The sequence below is a fragment of the Malus sylvestris genome, chromosome 9 (assembly GCF_916048215.2).
Source record: "Malus sylvestris chromosome 9, drMalSylv7.2, whole genome shotgun sequence".
Taxonomy (NCBI): Eukaryota; Viridiplantae; Streptophyta; class Magnoliopsida; order Rosales; family Rosaceae; genus Malus; species Malus sylvestris.
This window is the reverse complement of record NC_062268.1, coordinates 16,465,722-16,477,433: the sequence shown is the minus strand read 5'-3', so window position 1 is coordinate 16,477,433 and position 11,712 is coordinate 16,465,722. Positions and strand designations below refer to the sequence as shown.

General features: G+C 39.9%; 1 long non-coding RNA gene across 1 annotated transcript; it reads left to right on the top strand.

Annotated features, from left to right (window-relative positions):
• Window positions 1-5,826: 5,826 nt before the first annotated feature.
• Window positions 5,827-7,171, top strand: LOC126583439 (uncharacterized). The gene is made up of 2 exons (XR_007609746.1): window positions 5,827-5,888; window positions 6,891-7,171. It is a non-coding gene; the product is annotated as an uncharacterized LOC126583439 (long non-coding RNA).
• Window positions 7,172-11,712: the final 4,541 nt, after the last annotated feature.

Here is an 11,712-nt window from a genome sequence, read left to right as displayed (position 1 = left end):
TTGTACATTCTGGTTGTTGGTCTTCTGTGATTCTGTTGAGTGGTGGTCCGGAATCATATCTTGTCGGATTCCATTGAGAGATGGTTCGGAATCCCTTTTATTATGTGATTCCGTTGAGTGATGTTCCGGAATCGTATCTGACTTGGGTTTCATGTAGTTATTGTTATGTATTGTACTTAGCGATTTCGTTGAGTGAGGGTCTGGAATCGTATCCACTTGGATTCCAGACCCTCACTCAACGGATATAGTTGCTGATTATGTGGCCTGTTTTACTCGACTTTACCGTTTCTCTCAGCCTCTTTCTGAAGATAAGAAAACGAAGAAACTTATTAGGGGTTTAAGCCTAGTATCAGAAATCTGTTATCGGTCCAGGGATTGCCTTCTTACGCCCAGGCGATTAATCATGCATGCACAGTTAAGATTAATGAGGGGTGCGATGCATGAGAAAGTGGGGAACAGAGAAAGAGGGGCTAGTCAGAGGGCCAGTCATCTGATGCGTTTTCTGGTAGGTTCTGAAATCGCTAGGGGTTCTCAGGGATCGTCATATAGTGGGTATCAGGATACTTCTTGTGGAGATTTTCAGGCTACTTCTAGAGGAGGCTCTCAACATTCTACTGGGACGAGTCATCAGGGTCGTTTCTGAGGAGGTACTCAGAGCGCATTCAGGCGTGGGAACCAGATTTCTTATGGAGGTCGTTCAGAGAGCCTTTCCAGAGGATCTTATGACCAGTCACATAAGACACTTCCATGAATTTATACTCATTGCGGACGCCGACACAGTGGCACATGTAAAGCCAGTTCTAAGACTTGTTACCAGTGTGACAAGATTGGTCATTTCTTTCGTGATTGTCCCCAGATTACCGCTGGTGGTGCTGGCAGATCTGCTGCTAGTGTTGGGGGTTCGGTGGCATCTTCAGCACAGAGTAGGCCTGCTGGAGCACCTTCAGGCTTGGGCCAGCAGAGGACTGGGCAGCAGAGTGGTAGGCAGTCTGATGGAAATTCTCAACGAGATGGGGCCCATAACAGTGGAGTTGGGACGTCTTAGGTAGGTACTCAGTGAGTTGGCAGAGTCTGTGCATTATCTACTTTGGAGGCCGAGACGGAATTGAACACAGTTACAGGTACTATTCATTTTGATTCACTCCCAGCTAAAACATTATTTGACCCTGGGGTCGAGAACTCATTTATATCAAATAATTTTGTGAAGTCTTTGGATAAACCTATAGAGATGATGGATGTGATGTACTCTATTTCCTCACCCTTTTCGGGACCTTATGTTGTTAATCAAGTAGTTCGATCGTATGAGGCTCGTGTGGGCCCGGGTGAAATAACAATGGATTTGATGATTCTTCCGATGTGAGATTTAGATGTCATTATAGGCATGGATTACTTATCCTTGTATTGCACGAATTTTGATTGCTTTGAGAAAGTGGTAACTTTTCGACCACTTGGTAAACCTCAGTTTTAGTTTGTTGGGGATCGTAAACCTATTCCACCACCAGTAATGATATCAGCCGCTAAGGCTAGGCGATTTATGAAACATGGTTGTCAGGGTTATCTAGCTCATGTCATGGCCGTTGACCAAGGAAATAGTGAGGTTGACGCCATCCCGGTAGTTAAGGAGTTTCCTGATGTGTTTCTTGTTGAGCTGTCTGGCTTGCCCCCAGTGAGGGAAATTGAGTTTACCATTGATCTTATGTCAGGGACCACGCCTATCTCTAAAGCTCCGTATCGAATGGCACCTTTGGAACTTAGGGAGCTTAAGGTACAATTACAGGAATTGTTGGATAAATGTTTAATTCGCCCTAATGTTTCACCATGGGGTGCTCCTGTTCTTTTTGTGAAGAAAAAAGACGGATCTATGTGTTTGTGCATTGATTATCGTGAGCTTAATAAGGTGACAGTCCAAAATAAGTACCTTTTACCGAGGATTGATGACTTGTTTGATCAACTTCAAGGTGCTCAATATTTTAGTAAGTTAGATTTAAGGACTGGTTATCATCAGTTGAGGATCCGAGATGAGGATATAGCAAAGATAGCTTTTCGGACTCGCTATGGCCATTATGAATTCTTGGTTTTACCGTTTGGTCTGACTAATGACCCTGCTACGTTCATGGACTTGATGAATAAGGTGTTCCGACCTTTTATTGATCAGTTTGTGGTAGTGTTCATCGATGACATTCTGATTTATTCACGGAGTGCAACTGAACATGAGGAACATCTAAGACTTGTTTTGCAGACGATGCAAGATCATCAGTTGTATGCTAAGTTTAGCAAATGTGAGTTTTGGTTGGAAAGTGTTAGATTCCTTGGCCATGTGATTTCAAGGAATGGTATTCAGGTGGATCCTACCAAGGTGGAGGCAGTTGTCGGTTGGAGTTGACCTACCACGGTGACTGAGATTCGAAGTTTTCTGGGCTTAGCTGGATATTATTGTAGATTTATTGAAGGTTTTTCATCGTTGACATTTCCCTTAACAAAGCTGACAAGGAAGGATACTCCTTTTGTTTGGGATGATGAGTGTGAGACTAGTTTTGAAGAGCTAAAGAAGAGACTCGTCTCTGCACCTGTTCTTACGCTTCCATCTGGTTCTGAAGGTTTTGTAGTGTACACTGATGCGTCCCATAAATGATTAAGTTGCGTTCTGATACATCACGGTAAGGTTATGGCTTATGGTTCTTGCCAACTTAAACCACATGAACTTAACTATCCTACCCATGATTTAGAACTAGCTGCTGTGGTTTATGCATTAAAACTTTGGCGACATTATCTGTATGGGGAGTCTTGTGATTTATACCGATCATAAGAGCCTTAAGTATATTTTCACCCAGCGAGAACTAAACTTGTGACAAAGACGTTGGTTAGAGTTGGTGAAAGATTATGATTGTCAGATTCTCTATCATATTGGTAAGGCGAATGTAGTGGTGGATGCCTTGAGTCGAAAACGCTTAACTAGTGTTGCAGCTTTATCACTTCAGGTTGGTCAGTTAGCAGAGGATCTTAAGAGAATGGAGATTGAACCGAATGATCAGGGTGGAGATCATCTCCTCGCATCCCTTACTGTACAACCTACGTTGATTGATCAGATTCAAGCAACCCAAGGTGAGGACCCAGAGTTAGTTCAGATCATGGATGGAGTACGATCAGGTACTTAGTCCGATTTTACCATTTCTGATAGTGGTGTACTTCGTTTCGGGACTTGACTTTGTGTTCCGAATGTGAGAAACCTACGAAAAGAGGTTATGGAGGAGGCTCATACTTCCATTTTTTTCGTTCACCCTGGGAGTACAAAAATGTATCGAGATCTTCGTGAGAGTTTCTGGTGGGGAAAGATGAAAAGAGAGATTGCCTAGTTCGTCGCTCATTGCTTGACTTGTCAACAAGTTAAGGCAGAGCATCAGCGGCCTGTGGGCTTACTTCAGTCACTCCTTATTCCTGAGTGGAAGTGGGAGCACATTACCATGGATTTTGTGACAGGCTTACCAAGGACTCGTGAAGGACATGATTTTATTTGGGTGATCGTTGATCGTTTGACGAAATCTACTCACTTTATTGCTGTTGAGAAAACTTATACTCTTGAGCGACTCGCCAGATTATTTTTAGATGTGATTATTAAGTTGCATGGAGTCCTGGTATCCATCATTTCCGATCGTGATCGTCGTTTCACTTCTCGCTTTTGGGGTAGCCTTCATAAAACTATGAGAACGAAGTTGAGTTTTAGCATAACTGTTCATCCTCAAACTGATAGCCAGTCAGAGTGCACAATTCAGACATTGGAGGATATGCTTCGAGCTTGCATACTTGATTTCAAAGGTAGTTGGGATAAACATTTATCTTTGATTGAATTTGCTTATAATAACAGCTACCAGGCTAGTATTCAGATGGCACCATATGAGGCACTTTATGGGAGGAAGTGTAGGTCTCCGTTATATTGGGACGAGGTAAAAAAGCGTCGATTATTGGGACCAGAGTTAATTCAGATTGCTGCAGAAAAGATTTCTATGATCCGTGCGCATTTATTAGCTGCTCAGAGTAGGCAACAGAGTTATGCTAATCCCCACATACGTGAGGTAACATTCGATACTGGAGAATATGTTTTCCTACGGGTTTCACCTATGAAAGGTGTTTTTAGATTTGGGCGTAAAAGGAAGCTTAGTCCAAGATACATTGGACCATATGAGGTGTGGGAGAGAGTGGGCGAAGTTGCCTATCGCCTTGCACTACCTCCAGAGTTGTCTCACATTCACCCAGTGTTCCACGTATCATCACTCCGGAGGTATTGTAGTGATCCTTCCCATGTCATTTCCTATGAGCCTATTCAGGTTAAGGAGAATCTCACTTATGAGGAGTACCCCGTTGAAATTATTGATCAGAGAGAGAAAGCTCTCCGCACCAACTATTTCATTGGTACACGTATTATGGAACAATCATGGTGGGGAGGAATCAACTTGGGAACCAGAGGTAGAGATACGCCACCATTATCCCCGTCTATTTGACTCAGGTGTTTTGAGTTTAAGGGACTAAACTCTTTTTATGGGGGGAAGGATGTGAAATCCCATCTCCGGAATTTCACCATTTATTACGTATTTCGTAATTTAAATTCATATTTCGCGATTACGTTATCTTTATTAGTTAATTTTAATTCCACTAATTATAAGTTTAGTAATTGATTAGTATCGAGTTGGAAGTTACATAAACAATCTTTATGTTTCGTTGATATTTCGAAGTTACAACTAGTGTTTTTAAATAGATCTCGAACCCATGAACGCGTAGGCAAAAGTCATTTGTGAGTCTGAATTATAATGGTATAGTTACGGAAGTTTGAAGTTGTGAGCTATAGATTGTGGGAATCATGGGTTAAAGGTTAAGTTAAGTTAGTACAAAAAAAATAAATAAAAAATAAAACAAAATAAAATAAAATAAAATAAAATAAAATAGAAGAGGGAACCTGCCAGATTTGTATTAAAAGGGCATGAAAGGAACTATTTGGAAAAAACAAAAAAAGGAATGGCCACATATCTTCCCCCCCTCATATTTCTTGAAACCGTGAGGCTTGAGCTCTACCAACCAATTTCAATCGGCCAATTCCTCAATTTTCCAGCTGATTTTCTATCTCCTTCACTTGCAACTTGCTCAACTACCTTCCTCCTTCCAATCCCATGGAAAAATCAAGGGTTTTTAAGGTCTATTTCATGTAGAACTCCATAGGAGAACCCGGGGCTTCTCGACGACGATTGTCATTCCGGAGAGTATCACCATTCACCATTACCCTTAATCAACTTCCCTTGGACCCAAGAACAAGACCCAACTGGTGGTTGGGGCGTTGGAACACCAAGGAAGCCGAATTGAAGAATACCCACCTTAGGGTTTCGTTGGGTGCGAGCCAATTTGAGGTCCTTCCTGGCCAAATTGGACTCGGCCACAGGTATAAAGTTTACTCTACTTGTTGAAATCTTCAATCTTGTAAAATTTGAGAATTTTTGGAAAAAGTCGAATTTTTCGATATGTGACATTCGATTTATGAAAATGTTGTTGATTGTATATATTATCGATAAGGTCTGCCACTTGATTATTCTAACAATTGACAGTCTTATCATTGAATTGAGACAAGATTTTATTATACTATTGTAGATATTGTTTTAGGACCTTAGGGACTTATAAGTGAAAATCTAGTGATTGGATTTTACGAAGCAAATGATGTAAGATCATGGACCCTACATTAGAATGACGGTTCGATTCCTCATTAAATGTTGTTGTGGGAGACATATGAGAATTTTTAAGTATGTGAATTATCGAAGGAAATCTAAATGTAGACTTGTGCTTTGTTAGGCGGTGATAGAACGTGATGCCTTGACTATCGTGCTAGGGTACATTAACACGGACTCCAGGTGAGTGACTTTAATATATGTGATATTGGTAATTATCGGGTTGTCATAATTATGATCTTGTGTGGATATGAATTGGTTTTATGAATATGTTCTATTGAATTGTTATTCCAATACTTCGACATCAATTTATGTTTATGAAATGCAGTGTAGCATGTATATGGGAAATGTGGTTTGATGTGTATGATTGGCATGTTGAGATTAATGTGAGGACTAGTAATGACCGTTAACCATTATGATGGGGATTTGTTGCTTCAATATTGTTTCAGCTTCCGCTTCAGTGATTGGTTCTAAATTTAGTAATTGTGCCTAATTTCCCTTTGTTGAGTTTTTGTAAATTAAGTAACCTATGCTTGTCTCATTTCTTTGCACCGTTGTACATTCTAGTTGTTGGTCTTTTGCAATTCTGTTGAGTGGTGGTCCGAAATCGTATCCACTCGGATTCCATTGAGAGATGGTCCGGAATCCCTTTATTCTGCGATTCCGTTGAGTGATGTTCCGGAATTGTATCTAACTTGGGTTTCATGTAGTTATTGTTATGTATTGTACTTAGCGATTCTGTTGAGTGACGGTCTGGAATCGTATCCACTTGGATTCCGTTGAGAGATGGTCCAGAATCCCTCATCTTTTGCGATTCCGTTGAGTGAAGGTCCGAAATCTTACTCACTTTGGGATTTATTGAATTTGAATTGAGATGGCTTCAAAGGTGTAGGCTTCGGCCAAACTGTGTTGCTTTAACTCTACTTTTCATTGTGTTGTATGAGAAGATGGTTGTGAGATGTTGTGATTGGTTTCAGATAAACCGTTGGATGTCTGGGTGACTCATTCGGGGTTTGCAAAAGTTTGTATTGAATTCTTATGAATGATTTATATTCAAGATATGTAAACTGTGATTGCTGGTTGGCATTAGGATTATCCTCACATACTTGATATTATTGTCAATCTCATAAGCTTCGTAACTTATCCAGGTTGTTATTTGCCTGGTGCACCATTCCGATGGTGTAGGCACTGATCGTATAGGTGATAGGTTTGAGTAGACTCCGAGAAGTTTGTAGGTGGGGGTAGCAGTGCAGTTATCAGAGACTTGGAGTGTTAGGTTACCCTTGTTTCACTCTTGTACTTTATCTTTTGGGACTTCCTTTTGAGCACCTCATACTTGTTCTTAGTAAAGCAAAGATTATGCTTTTTTTTTTTTTGGGATGTACATAATTGTAAATATTTTATGGAGAACTTAGCCACCTTCACATTAATTTGGGTTATCAGTTAAAGTATTTCATTCTGTAACTTATACCAGTAGAACAACCTACGGCAAAGCATTGTTTTATTGATTGATTATTATTACCAAATACAAAAAGTCCTTTATATAGAGAAAGAGTAAACCCTAGACTAAAACTCTAAAACAAACCCTAGACTAAAACAAATACTTAATGGGCAAGTAACTAATCTTTGGCCCGCAAGATAACTAATAACAATTTAAACTCAACACCCCCGTCAAACTCATGGCAGAACACAGACATGAGTTTGCCAAAGTAGATGTGGATGCAAGACTCCAAATTCCAATGCTAAAGCCGATGCCGATGTCGATGCCGATGCCGATGCCATGCCGATGCCGATGCTGATTTCAAGCTCCCATGTCCAATCATCTTTCCTAGATTCAGATTCTGAATTAGTTGCAATATGCAAAACATAAGCTGCTGCTGCTCCAAGTGGTGACTTCTGTGGAAATTCATGTTGCCGAGATCGCTTCGGACATTGGGATTTCCAATGCCCTTTCCCTTTACAATAAGAACACTCATCTATAGCAACTCCAGTTCTGATACGAGATCTTGCTGCAGCCAATGCTGAAGTGTTTGACAAAGATGAAGAGAGCCTATGCGACTGCACACGGACTTCTTCGGCTTGTAACTCACTAAGAACAGAATCAACAGATGGAAGAGGAGTTCGATGAAGAATGGAGCTACGGAGAGTCTCGAACTCATCTCGAAGAGGCATCAGAAACTGAACAAGACGTTGTTCTTCTCTATATTGACAATAGAACTCTACACTGCCAAGTTCTTTAGGTTCAGTCAATGCAAGTTGATCCCAAAGATTGGTCATTTCATTGTAAAAATCTTGAATACTCTTATCATTCTACTGGATTGCACGAATCTCCATTTCTAATTGATACCTCTTAGCAAAATTGGCCTTGGTATACAACTTTGCTAAGTGATCCCAAACTTCCTTAGATGTTGAGAACTTAGCGAGTTGCATTGCAATAGTCAAATCAACAGAATTATTAATCCAAGTAATAATCTTTGAATTATTCATATCCCAAGCAGCAAACAATTCAACATATTTTTCATCCTTGGGGTTATTCGGAATGGAAACCATTCCAGAAACATAGCCCCACAGTCCTTTTCCAATAAAAAAATTCTTCATCACATACGCCCAATACACATAATTATTTCCGTTTAATTTCACACCAATAGCTTGTAAGGAATCATCCTTTGCAGATGACATATCTACAATGACAACACTAAGAAAAAATACCTGATACAATCAGAGAATAACAATCTGATATGGTTATGCCGTAACAATAATAATCTTGAACTGTTGCAGATTGATGACAGTGCAGTAGGGCGTCATCTACGAATTCAAGCGGTGCAAAACTCTGATGCAAAAACGTGCAGGGTGCAGGGGACGGTCAGAAACTCTGGTGCGGTGCAGAAACTCTGGTGCAAAACGTGAACTGTTGCAGTGCGGAAACAGTGTAGGTATGTAGGTATGTATTCACGACAGTGGAGATGGATTCATATGCGAAAACGGTGCGGGATACATGTGTAGCAGTGCAGGGTGGTAGGCAAACGATTTTAGGAATTAGTTAGGCTGATGGCGGGAGACAGGTCTAAACAACCTGCTCTTGATACCAAGTAGAACAACCTACGGCAAAGCATTGTTTTATTGACTGATTATTATTACCAAATACAAAAAGTCCTTTATTTAGAGAAAGACTAAACCCTAGACTAAAACTCTAAAACAAACCCTAGACTAAAACAAATACTTAATGGGCAAGTAACTAATCCTTGGCCCGCAAGATAACTAATAACAATCTAAACTCAACAATACTGTATTCAACGAACATTATTTTCCTTGTCACGTGTCGATTTTCAACGTATGTTAGGATCGGGACGTGACAATAATCCCTCTATTGCCCGGAAAATAAAGCCTTTACAAAAAGTTCCAAACTCAACAAGGTATAACTCATTTGGTTATTTCATCTTCCTTTCGAATTAAACATGACAAGTGACAGGTATTAAAGAAGATAATATTATATCAAAAAGCAAGAACCGCTCAAACCCCCTATCCAAAATTGCTCTCTTTCCTCCGCTTTCCATATACGGATGAAGGATAGAATGTCTGCATACAGAAACAATGCTCAACTCATGGCGCAAGATTAGATACAACATCTAAGAATAGACATTTAAAAGATAAGGAAAACCACCTTAAAAGCAATGCTTCCTCCTTGAACAAGTGAGACTCCATATCCAACCTAGATTTAAAATTCATCTGCACAGAATATTGCCCAAATAATGGTCGACATTTCAAAAGCTCTCTAAGTATGGGAGATGAAAACATAAACCAAGAACAACCAAACCCCATTCAGAAGCAGATAACACATCTTTCTTTCATCAAGTCAGACGTCATAACCAAGAAATTTTGGGATGCATCTGATATGAAACATTGATCATTGATCAAATAATACTACAAAACAACATAAACCCAAGAAGTAAGGATTTAAATCAAACCCCCTCTTGGAAGTAGCTTGTTCTACTTCAACAAAGTTGGACCTCACTTACAGACGAGTTGGAAAATGTCTGCAGCCAAATCCAATTTGGCCCGGAAAGGCTCCAATTTGGTTCATACCCGTCGGAACCCTAGAATGGATGAGCTTCGATTCTCCTTCCTGAAGGGTGAAATCGACTTTGAACGCCTCCGATGCTCAGGCATTGTTCTTGGTGATTTTGACTTAAAAACCCACGAATTTGGGCGAAGATGGAAGAGGGAGGGTTGAGGAAAAGGTTGCAGGTGTTGTATGGTGATGATTTGATGGAAGAAATGGCGAAATTTGCCGGAATTTGTTGGGTTGGGTATGCGGGTGCTAGGACCGACGGGAATGAAGCTTTCCTTCCTTTTTCTTTTTCCCTTCTTCCCCTTTTCTATTCTCATGCCACCCCCGTGGCTATTTTTCTTTCCGTCTTTTCTTTTAGCCACTGCCGTGACTTTTTCTTCTCCTTTCATTTTTTTTTAACAACACAACTTGAAACGTCCGTAATTATACTGTTATAATCCGGATTCACAAACGATTTTCGCCTATACGTTCGTGATCTCGATATCTATTCAACAACATAATTTGTGACCTCGAATGGTTTACGGATTTTAAATAATTAATTTCCTGAAAAATATAAAATCTCAATAATATCAATACGTATAATATAACAGTGAAATTCAAGAATGGGATTTCACAATCGTAGCCTTTTCCTCATTTCTAGCCGCTTCCTGTGCCTTGTTCAGTTCACCTTGGCGAGCAAGTTCATCCATATATTTTGTGTGGTCATTTTTGGAAGAACTCATTTTTTTTCTTTGCCGCCTTTTTACCTTAAGGCCTTAGGGACCGACGAGTTGCCTAGGTCTTCGGCACTTCTTCGGGTGTCCCTTCCGGCACTTCTCTTCCCATGCGGCTGTGTCTTGTTCTGGCGAATTGTGTAGAGGGACTTCGTGCATGACAACTTTTGGACTTGTTGGCACAATTCTATATCTGGGACAATTTTTGACAATTTCCCAACATTCTCATTTGTTGAATGATTTGTTGTGGTTCTTCGAATTGTACAATGCTTGTTCTTGTAGTGTCTACAAAATGTGGGATAATACAATATTAAAATGTGGGTGTAACACAAATAAATAAATTAAAATATTGATGTGGGTGGAATACATGTAAATAAATTAAAATATTGTCACTTGATCCACTAAACTTGTCCCACTACGCAAATTACCGGAAGCAATCGAGATAGCATTTTTCCAACAAGTAAAGGATGTGTTGAGTTTTTTCCCCCTTGAAGACCTTGACTACTTCTGGCGTCTTTTCCATGTATAGCGCAAAACGCTTCCGTAATTCTACTCCACATTTCTCGCAATTTTATCTCATTACCCGTAATTGGGTCATGAGTAGTATGAACCCAGCATGCACACAACATAATATCTTCGATGAGCTTCCACGTAACCATTTTTTTCACACAAAAAGTATATGAAAGCCAGGATTTGGGTTTATTAGTGTTAGGGTTTTACCTTACACATGACGGCATCCTATTGGCCAAGGTTTATGGAGAAATATTGTCAAGATATTAAATAGGAAATAATATATTGAGATAATGAAGTAATTATCCTTAATTGAATTAAATAAGGATTACTTACTTGAATGAGGTTAATCTTCAATTGGGAATGTATTAAATATAGGATTTGGGTAATTAATCATTATCTTTAATGTTTTGACTTTTCCTTGCCAAGAGCAAATGAGCTGTGGGCAGTCGTATTCAGCTGTTAGGACCTTCAGGGGTGTGAATTGCGCATGGGAATATTTGAGGAACCTGCCTATTTATTGGGAGTAATCTTGTCTTTCTTGGGCAAAAGTCCACGTGTTGCCTCTATAATTTTTAGGATTATTAAGGTCCACCCTCCTCCTTGAAAAGTCTTGGCTCTGCCACTGAGAATCACTGCCGAACTCTGAAGCTACTGAACTCTCTCCTCTTATCAAAGCTTTTATAATCTGTTGGCAAATTTGGAATGACCGAAA